Raw genomic sequence first — 10351 nt, forward strand, 5'->3', positions numbered from 1 at the left:
TGTTGGATACCTTAAATGGTACAGCACAGTCCACAGTGAAGAATTCTCTAGATCCAAATAAGGGGTGCTGATGTTTAAAAACCCTGCTCTAGATGCAAGGGTCAAATTCTCCAGGACCACTGTCATGAACGCATTTAAAATATTTTGGTTCAAATTCTACTCTACTAAGCTGAAGCAAAACCAAACCAAATCAAACCTGATAAACTCTCAATTTTATTTCTCATTCCTTATTTTCCCACTCAGCAATATCACTAACCTAGACGGAGATGCTATTATCCTGTTTTCAGAGGGATTAAAAAACACACACATCAGGAGCCTAGAAACTGTCTCTAAGTCACGGAAAGCCAATGGGCAGGATGCCTATGAAATACATAAGCAGCAGTCCCAGTAGGGAATTCTGCCTGGAAAGATGACCCAAGTCACTTATGAAATAGTTCTTTCCCATGCGAGGCCCTGTTGAAGGGGTCCTGACTCAAAAGTACAGCCGGGTGTGTTGATTTGGGGTGCACAGGCTGCTGGGTTTTAAACATAAGCGTTTTTACTTCTCATATAAAATTCAAGAAAATAATCTCCCCAATTCAACATTTCCTCCTTTCCCTTCTTCTCTAGTTTCAAGGACTATATAAAAGCCTCAGGCAGGATGAGAACGAACACCATTATTCTGAATGCTCAACTACCTCTATATCCTTAAAGTATGTGAGTGTGTGTATGTGTGCGTTTCCTTTACCACGGGCCCATGAACACTTTCACTCTCATGATGGTGCATGGTAGCGACAGGCTTATTCAGCAGTCCCTGCTCTACAGGCGGGAGATAGCGCGATGGATGACACGTCTTGTGGAGCGCATGATTAACATCAGAAAACACAAATAAGGCAACGCATGAAGCCAAGCAATAATGACGGGTGCTTTGCAGGTGTCATCAGAGGTGCTCTGGTGGTTAGTGGGCTGGGGATGGATAGAGCCCTTAGATTACCTGGTCCTGGGAAACACTGATGAGCTACAAGCGATCTCTGAGGGAAGAAAACGAGGCACTTCATGAAGAGAACACCTGGCGATTTAGTGGTTACATGTTGGGCTCCTAACTCTGAAGCCAACAGTTCCCCAGCTGCTCAGTGGGAGAAAGAGAAGGCCTTCTACTCCCATAAAGAGTTCCCGTTTCTAGCGGCTTGGAAACCCAGAGGGGCAGTTCCACCTGCTCTCTAGGGTCGCTAGGGGTTGGGATGGACCAGATGGCGTGAGTTTTTGAGATTTTGGAGTCCTGAAGAGAAAAGGAAAGTGTCCCAGGGAAAGGGAACAGCAGTTTCAGTAGTTCTGGGACAAGGTCGGATAGTTAAGATCAGGTGTCTGATCGGTAGGAAATCAACAGAGAGCGCCTAAGCTTTTAGATAAAGCACATTATTGCAAGTGATACAGAGATAACCAAAGCTCAGGTGTGGGTTAAGTAAGGTTTGTATCATTTGGCTAAGCAGAAGAGGAACAGAATAAAAGTCAAGAGAGGAACCAGATTTATGTTCTATAGGCTAATGTGATAAAAAGACAGGTTTTGACTTTGGTAGCATCTTTTAGTAATCGGGGTCTAAAGGTCTTTTCTAAGCAGACCTTCATAAACAGCTAGGTAAATGTCCATTTCATAGCAGGTTAAAAGGTGAATGAGGTGGCACGTCTTTATTCATCAAGTAACATATATTAAGTACTATCAGAGGGCAAGGCATTAAAGCAAAAGCCAAAAAAAAAAGTCTCAAGAGATGGCCCTATCCTACAGAGGTATAATGAAAAATCAAGGCCCTCTTTGTCTCCTCCTCCCTACAACCTCGGTTCCTCTTCTGTTTGCAGACAACACAGACTCGAAAGGAATATGTAGCCTCACTTAGGAGTCCTTCGCTCTCAAGTCAGATACGGTTTATCGCTGGTCTCTATACCGTTTATAAAAGATATTTTAATATAGGTAAGGTTTGAGAGTTACCACCTTTGCACATTTTCTCAAGTAACCCTGGCGGGTGTGCTTCAACAAAACAATGAAATAAATAAAACAGTTAAGATACGATCACGAGAGGAATCCCAAGCAAAGCGCCATGCGGCAGACCTGAAGAATACAACTCCCCAATTTAGAACAGAAACGAGGAGCGGAAAGCCAACCGAAGCCACGTGAGTGTGTTCTTGCATATCTGGTGACACGGAACACAACAGGAGATTATGGCAGCGCTGCAGACTCGGGAGAGGAGTCTGATAAATGCACTGCTCTGTGGAGTCAACTCTCACTCACCGTGAATTTCTTAGACAGCGTAAAAGGCTCTGTCGTTCGTCCAAGGCTGTCTTCTTGAGAAACAGATCTAGTTTCACGACAAGTGCCAAGTATCCCACCTGAACGTGCGAGGTCATCTCAAGGACAGGTCTGATTGACTGAACCAAGGCCATCCTAACTGTAGGATGACACCCAGGATAACATAAAAGAAGAAGGTCAAGACAGCAAAGACCACCATGGATGTCACAATGGACATCAGAATGGACTTGGAAACTGACTTGACTGTAGATTCACCAAAACAAATGGAAGGAACAACCCACTGCAGAACAGCAGGTTTCACAGGATGGCTCCGGAATACGTGGTAAAGTATCACATAGAAATACGCAGACCTCGAGTCAGAAAACTAAAAAAAGAAGATCATACTCGAGATTTCTCAGCCTAAAAGAATTAAAGAAGAAAAACAAGCCTCCAGTTGCAACACTGAAGGATTCCATGGGCAAAATTAAGTGATACAGGAAGCATCACAAGAAGATAGACGTACACAGAGTCATTGTACCAAAAATGAATCTGTCGATGTAGCAATTGGGAGGTAACATATTCAAAGACTAATGGATTTGAATGAAGAAGTCCAAGGTGCACTGAAGATACTGGTGAAGAACAAGGCTCCAGGAATTGACAGAATACTAATGAAAATGTTCCAACACATAGATGCAGTAGTGGTGGTGCTCACCTATCCATGTCAAGCCTTTGGAAGATAGCTACCAGGCCAACTGATGGAAAGAGAAGCATTCTAAAGACATTCCAAACATAATGTGGACGTTATCAAACAATGTCATTAATACTACATGCGACTCAAAATTTGCTGAATTCAAGTGCAGTTGCAGCAATATATTGATAAGGAATTCCCAGAAATTCAAACCAGATTCAGAAGAGAATATGGAACAAAGATTTTTATTTCTGATAGCAGATATATCTTGGCTAAAAGCAAAGAATACCAGAAAGGCTGACTATGCAAAGCCATTTGACTGTATTGATCATAACAAATTATGGATAAACTATGGCAAGGAATAGGAATTCCAGAACATTTACCATAGATACTCAAGTATAAGCTTAGGAACCAAATTTTACCACAAAAACTGCATTAAAAATGAGCTGAAAAACTTGCCTTATACATGACTATATACGGTAGGTAGGCTCAGGCAGAACCTGTACATAGACTAAGAACCATGTTTTAAAAGGACAAGGGGGAACTGTGTGGCTTAGCATCAGGAAAGGCATACATCAGCTCCACATCCTTTCACAGCATATGTAAACTGTACTCTGAGCAAATAACCAAGGAGATGATCTATATGAAGTAGACCATGGCATTAGCACAGGAGGAGACTCACATTACGAACCTGTGCAAGATGCAGGGGACACCACCTTACTTACTGAAGATCAGAGGACTTGACGCACTTACTGATGACGGGCAAAGACTTTCAGCATGGCTTACATTTCAATATAGAGGAAACAAAAATCCTCACAGTGGGACCAGTAAGCAACACTGCGGTAAGCAGAGAAAATATACTGAAACTATCAAGAATTTCATTTTACCTGGATCCACAATTAATGCCCATGGGAGCAGCTGTCAAGATGCTCAACAAGGTTTGCACTGGGCAGATCTGCTGCACATGCCCTCTTGAAAGTGTGAAAATGCAAAGAGGTCACTTTGAGGACTTTGTCGACCCAGGAAGGCATGGTGACTTCAATGGTCTCATATGCATGCTGAAGCTGGATAACAAACCAGAAAGACCAAGGAAGACTTGGTGCATGCGGATTATGGTATTTACACAGAATATTGAATACGCCATGAACTGTCAGAAGATATATGGCTGTACACAGACAAATACACCCCACAAAACATGTTCTAATTCTTGGAGCCTGTGCACACGTTCATAGTAAAAGGGACTGTGTTGCTATGATTAAATTGAAACGATTGGTCTGGGCCATTTGAGTGGGCCTTATCCTCACAAGGGTCATGATAAGAGATGCCAAGGGAGAAGTAAGGCAGCCAGAGATCCAGGAATGCAGGAAATCTCTGGAAGCTCGGAAGGGCTAGGAACAGTTTCTTCTCTGGAGCCTCTGGGAGGAAAGCAGTCTTTGATTTGAACCCATGAAACATATTTCTGACCTCTAGAATTGTAAGGTAATAAATTCTGCTGCTGGAAGCCACTGAATTTGTGGTAAGTTTTTGTAGCAGCATGAAATTAATAAATGCCTATTTGGAATAAAATGAACAAAGAATATAGATTTAAGGAAGAATCATTCTCACAGCACTTATAAACCATTTGTGGGACCTGGGTGGTGATGTTGGGTAAGTGTGGGATTGCTAACCACAAAGTGGGGGGTTCAAACCCATCAGCTGACTGGCTGCTCCCATAAAGCCTTGGAAATTCTCTCTGGTCAGAACTGACTAGAGTGCAGTGCTATATTATTATTATTATTGATAAGTGTGGAAAAGGAGGCAGTATTACAGTTGCATTCTCATAGGATAATACGAAGTCGATCTATAATGTGCAAATTAATAGAAACAAAGCAACCTTATGCATTATTGTGAGCTATGGAGAATACGCATAAATAGAAAGAGCTCGGAGAATTGACGTGATTCTCTTGGGGAAACAGAAATGACAGGTAGAACGGGGTGAAGCCTATGCTACTGTTTTGAATAAGCGGTGTGTTGTTAAAAGCCACAGACCTGGTTGCAGTTCCTAGTGACCACATCATCTGGTCGTTCTCCTGTGGAGCCATGGGTAGCAGTGAGCAATCCCTTAACCATTGCACAACCAAAAGCCTAAACCCAAATCACTGCCATCATGCCGATGCTGACTTCCAGCAACGCCCTAGCACAGGGTCGACCTGCCCCTGTGCGTTTCTGAGACTGTGCCTCTTTATGAGAGCAGAAAGCTCTGTCTTCCTCCTGAGCAGTGCCTGCTTGTTTAGCACTGCTGCCCGTGCGGTTAGCAGCCCGCTGCTTAAACTTTATGCAACCAGGGGCCATTATAAAGGCATTGTGCTATTCAACTCCTTAGACTATAGGTATGGAATGATGTTTTTTTAATAGTTTTTTAGGGGCTCACACGACTCATTACAATCCATACATACATCAATTGTGTAAAGCACATTTGTACATTCATTGCCCTGTCATTCTCAAAACATTTGCTCTCCACTTAGGCCCCCGATATCAGGTCCTCATTTTACACACACCCCCTCCCCCTTCCCCTCCCTCATGAACCGTTGATAAGTTATAAATGATTATTTTGTCATATCTTGCCCTGTCTGACATCTCCCTTCACCACTTTTCTGTTGTCCATCCCCCAGGGAGGTCACATGTAGATCCTTGTAATTGGTTCCCTCTTTCCAACCCACTCTCCCTCTACCCTCCCAGTATTGCCACTCACACCACTGGTCCTGAAGGGATCATCCGCCCTGGATTCCCTTTGTTTCCAGTGGTATAGAATGTTTTTATAAGTTAAAATAAATGTGAATTTTCAGAAGAAAAAAATTAGCGGCCAGTGATTATTAGATGTATCGCTGAAACTTACTGTGTCCAATTTCATTGAAACATCATCTCATGTTCCTGCACTCTCTCATCGACTGTCCTCAGACACCCATTTGTAGGACAGGAAGGAGGTGACCAGTGTGTTGTTTTTTTAAAAATCACTTTACTGGGAGCCCTTACAGATATTAGAACAATCCACAATTCCATTAGATCAAGCATAATTGCACAATTGCTGCCACCATCATTTTCAAAATATTTTCTTTCTTCTTGAACTCTTTGATATCCTTTCCCCTTTATCCCCTCCCTCCCCCACTTTACCCCCCAGGAACCCTTGCTGATATATATATTACTATATAGTATATGTATTCTGACATTAGCCTATATGTTTGATACCAATCTATTAATACCTCTTCAGACTCATGCAACACATGCAGTGACGTTGAATGCAGGAAGATCATAGGCCAGTGGGTGGAAATTCTTGTGGATCCAGTGGCAGTGGAAGCATCTCAACGCTGGCGTGGGTCTCTATGCGGCTTCTCCAGCTCCAGGGCTCTAACATAGCTTCATGTGTCTTGTCAGTAGGAAGATGAAGCAGAGAATCTCTCTAGATCTGGCCTCCCGTGAGCTATTTATTACCATGGTGCCTCCAAAAGAGGTCATCATGCAGAGACCTGATTGACACAGGCTAGACTTCACCCCTTCTCAAGTTGACACCAGATTATGTAACTACCACAGATCACCCCTTGTCAACTTTACACTTTTACACAACTTTGCCGTACATAATTCTTTACAGAATAAAATCACATCTGTACCTAACAGGATAGAACTAAAAAGCACACAGTTCAATATGTGCCATCCTCATTTAAACATAATATTCTGTAAGTGACAAAACAACAATATTCTATGCGTAATAGAATTGCAGTTAAATGAACACCTTCACCATAATCCTCTAATACTATGAAAGAAATCCCCCCACCTATGAAAGTTACTTTATCTGAGGACCTAATTTCAAGCTGCTGTGCAATATCAGTACTATTTATAATAACATCACCCTCAGAATTATCCAAATGTCTATCAGCAGTGGAATGAATCAATGCAATCTAGCACGTTCAATAATGGAACATCGTGGTGCAATGAGGATGAACAATCTTTGACTACCTGAAGTTATATAGATGAGTCTCAGAGAGTACTGAATGAAAGACAGTGTATATGCTGACAACTTACACGCTCACAATCAGGCAAATCCAATCAATGCTATTCAAAGGCAAGAGAGTGGTTCCACGAGGGTGAGATAACAGTGACAGGATGTGTGCAGGGGGCTTTTAGGGTTTGAGCTGTTCTATTTCTTGATCCAAAGGTTGGTTGACTACATGGATATGCCAAAGTGTGCTACAATCCCCCAAGTTTGTGAATTTTGGGATTCCTAGAGTGTCTCTGTAGCAAAGTGGTTACTTGTTGGACTGTGAGCTTCAAGGTCAACAGTTCGGATGCACCGGCCTCTCTATGAAGAGAGATGAGAGTTTCTTATTCCCGTAAAGAGTGACAGTCTTAGACACCCAAAGGGGCAGTTCTACCTGGCCTGCAGGACAACCGCAGGTGGGAATCGGCTCCATGGCAGTGAGTTTGGTTTGGTTTGGGTAATTCTTAAGCTGCATCTCGCACACGATCAGAGTTTACTTATCGGGTTTACAGCAGTAGTTCTGCGGGAGAAGAGACCGAGCGCTCTACCCCAGTCCAGAGCACAGTCTAGGGGTCACAAAGGGCGGTAGGGGTTGCGGGTAGTCCTCTGTTGCACGGGGCTGCTAGAGGTCGGACTTGACGCGATGCCACAAACAATTTCAAACACGGCTTATTGGACATTTATCAATTATATTCCTTCTTTAAAAAAGAACTATTCACACTCTGCTTCATCCCATCCACGAGACAAAATACAAAGACACTACTACCTATTCAGTAACTATTTGTTGAATGAATGAATAAAAGCAAGTTGAAAAGGGAAAGTAAATTAAATCAGAAACAAGGAAAATATAAAATGGGATACAATGACTCCTCCATGGGAAAATACATGGAAATTCTTGAAGGGGCATATTTTACTGAACTGTCTCTGACTAAAATTAACTACTTACCTGCTTAATTATGTATACCTATACAAGTAATAAGATAGCTTGTAAATGATTCAGCTAGGGTTAGAAATCAAGTTGTCCACCTGCTGCTATTCCGTTTCTTCTGTGAGGCCCTTTCAGACTATCAGGTATGCTCAAATCCTTGTTGAACAAAACAATCCCAATGGATTTTTTCTAGGTAACAGACTCAACATATTTCATTCATACCAAATTATTGATTGTTACTAGCATTTAAAAATATTTTACATAAAGTTGGTTATCGATCGGGTATGAGGCTCCAAAGGTAAGCTGGAGACCTTCGAATGCCAACAATGGCCTCACCAAAAACATTACATCAAATGAGACCAGACTTGTGGAAAAGCTTCACAAAAGACAGACAATGCTCTAGAGCAGCAGTTCTCAACGACCCTTCACAGGGGTCTCCTAAGACCACCGGGAAACACAGATTTCCCATGGTCTTAGGAACCGAGACACCGCTCCTCTCTCCGTCTCCAGGCGGGTCTGCCCACATGCAGATATGCTGATCTGGTGAGAAAGAAGTTACCTCAACCTTCACCCTGATGTTGGCTTTTTATGTCTACTGTCGCAAAATGTAGCCATGTAGTTGACTGTTGTTATATTAAGACTGTTACCCACGCGACACCACGCTTCAAGACAAAATTTCATTTATTTGTCATTAGAAATAAATATTTCGCAATATTTAATTACATATTGTTTTTGTGATTCATCACTATGCTCTAATTACGTTCAATACGCAACAAGGAAAATACATCCTGCATATCAAATATTTACATTACGCTTCATAACAGCAGCAAAATGACAGTGATGAAGTAGCAACGAAAATAATGTTATGGTTGGGGGTCACCACAACCTGAGGACCTGTGTGAAAGGGTCGCTGCATGAGGAAGGTTGAGAACGGCTGAAACAGAGGTCACAACGGATAAAAGAGTAACCACCCAGCTACTAATCCTGCTCGTACATCCATTACCAAGCCACGGACTGTGACACTCTCATTTCCCGTCTGCTGGGGGGCTCAGTTCCCTGAGGGCCAACCCACCACACCCCACGCCATCTTCTTGCAGGAACTCACACTAACGGGGAAATGCAGGCAGGCAGGCAGGCAGAATGGAAGGAGGGAGGGAGAGAGGTAGGCTGGAAAGAAGGAAAGCCTCTCTCCACAGGCTGTCCTAGTACTACCTGAGTTTTAAGTTTTTCATTTGTGAATTGCACAACTAAATGATTTTCTTTCACAGCTATAGGTCAGGGGAGAATTGGTTTAAGAACTGCAAACTCTCCCCACTTCCAGGCTGTGGTGGGCTCTGGAAAGCAGAGTGATGTCGGTCACACCCAACCTCCACACTTGAGCACAACTGTGTTCTGCACAGCTGAATGCAGAGTAAGATTGAAGCCACGAGGCCAGGGGCCAGGCCAGTGTTCTCCTAGATTAGAAGGTTTGATCTAAACCCCTAATTTAAGAGACACTGATGAAGGGGGTTAGGGAAGAAAGATGTCTGTTTTCCCTTAAAAAAAAGGAAGAAAGAAATGTCGGAATCAAAGGGGAAAAGATGCCTTCTTTGATCCAGAGAGCAGAACTATAAGTAACAGATTCCTTTTCTTTCTTAATCCTAAAACCAAAAAGAGGCCAGATGAGTCAGCATGATAAAGACCCGGAAGAGGTACCGGGAAGATTAGAACACGACAGAAAAGGCTTTCCTTTGCACGGAAGGAGGGTGAGGGGAGCAGCATGAAACGATGGGAGGAATAAAGGAACAAGTGTTAGGATCACCAAGGACTCCCCAATCTCTCATCATCCTCTTCAGCATCATTCTCTGATGGTTTTGAACTGGGATATCACTGTGGGTATAAGCCAGGAGTCTCAGGGAGCACGGTTACATGCCCGAGCTAAGCACTATGAGGGAAATGATATCACCCCTGCGGCAGAGACCAGAAGAAGCCTGGGTGTAAAGAAGCGGTGCACACGTTGGCATCTTCACCGAGGGGTTATGTGTGGTCTTTTCAAACGCCCATCTTTCTGACATCCCTCCTGCTGAACACAGTTTGTATACCTCCAAGTATGGCACAGCACCCTTTTTATTATGAGATGCCATGATGCTCGGACAAGCCACCACAAATGGCCCACCCACGTGTGATTCTCTGTCTTTGAAAGTGTGGTAAGAAAAATATCACATGTCTGATTGGGGTGACCTAAACCATGCAGACCAGCAGAGTAATGAAAAACTAAGCATCCTTTCTTTATCGTGCATGTCTGTTAAGGACCCTTCCTTCACCAATCACTTATTGAGTCTATTTGATATGGTAAAGAGGCCTAGGGGCCCTGGTGGTATAGTGGTTGAGAGTTGGATTGGTAACTCACTGCAAGGTCGGTAGCTCTGAACCACCAGCCGCTCTTTGGGAGAAAGACAGGGCTTGCTACTCCCTTACAGAAGT

The sequence above is a fragment of the Echinops telfairi genome, unplaced genomic scaffold, assembly GCF_000313985.2.
Source record: "Echinops telfairi isolate 266 unplaced genomic scaffold, ASM31398v2 ScPeMD7_7469;HRSCAF=8507_1, whole genome shotgun sequence".
In the NCBI taxonomy this organism is placed as follows: domain Eukaryota; kingdom Metazoa; phylum Chordata; class Mammalia; order Afrosoricida; family Tenrecidae; genus Echinops; species Echinops telfairi.